The sequence below is a fragment of the Sinocyclocheilus anshuiensis genome, unplaced genomic scaffold, assembly GCF_001515605.1.
Source record: "Sinocyclocheilus anshuiensis isolate Anshui unplaced genomic scaffold, SAMN03320099.WGS_v1.1 scaffold1208, whole genome shotgun sequence".
In the NCBI taxonomy this organism is placed as follows: Eukaryota; Metazoa; Chordata; class Actinopteri; order Cypriniformes; family Cyprinidae; genus Sinocyclocheilus; species Sinocyclocheilus anshuiensis.
In genome coordinates this window covers 338,280-338,926 of record NW_015542424.1, presented here as the reverse complement: position 1 = coordinate 338,926, position 647 = coordinate 338,280, and the positions used below count along the sequence as shown (strand labels likewise).

Below are 647 nucleotides of genomic sequence, written 5' to 3'. Positions count from 1 at the left end.
ATATATATATATTAGGGCTGGCCAAGTTAACGCGGTATTATCGCATAAACGCATTAATTAATTAACACGACAATATTTTTTGTGCATTAATGCAGCTTTTTTTTAATATTTTTATTTTTATTGTTATTATTACACATACAGACAAACCATGGGTCACGGGAGGGGTAGGATGTTGCTCAGTACTGGCTTGGGATGGGTGTCATCACGCGTGTCAACCAATGAGAGCATTTGGGGTGGGCCAAAGACTGCAGCAGCACTCACATGAACGCTCCCGATAAAATTATTTAAAAAAAAAAAAAAAAAAAAAAAAAAAATAGAAAAACACCTTTATCCAAAGATATCACTTTAAATATATTTAAATTACTGTTATTATTCACATAATATTCAATTTAATAATAATTAGCAATTCTACATCTATATTAAAAATACTGTCATGTTGTCCTTAGCTCACTCACATTGTAGTTCAGAAAATAAATAAAATAAATAGTAAATATGTTTAAAATACTAATAGTTGTTAGTCACATAATATAATATTAATATGTAATTAATTGAATAATAGCAATTATATATATATATATATATATATATATATATATATATAGTAATTTGGCACACTTGTTGTTCCTACATGAAAGGTTGCATATTTT

General features: G+C 27.0%; 1 protein-coding gene across 5 annotated transcripts in view; it reads right to left on the bottom strand.

Moving 5' to 3' along the window:
* The window catches only part of LOC107693522 (cell adhesion molecule 1-like), a 336,159-nt gene that overhangs the window by 55,745 nt on the left and 279,767 nt on the right, over positions 1-647 (bottom strand). The window lies entirely within an intron of this gene.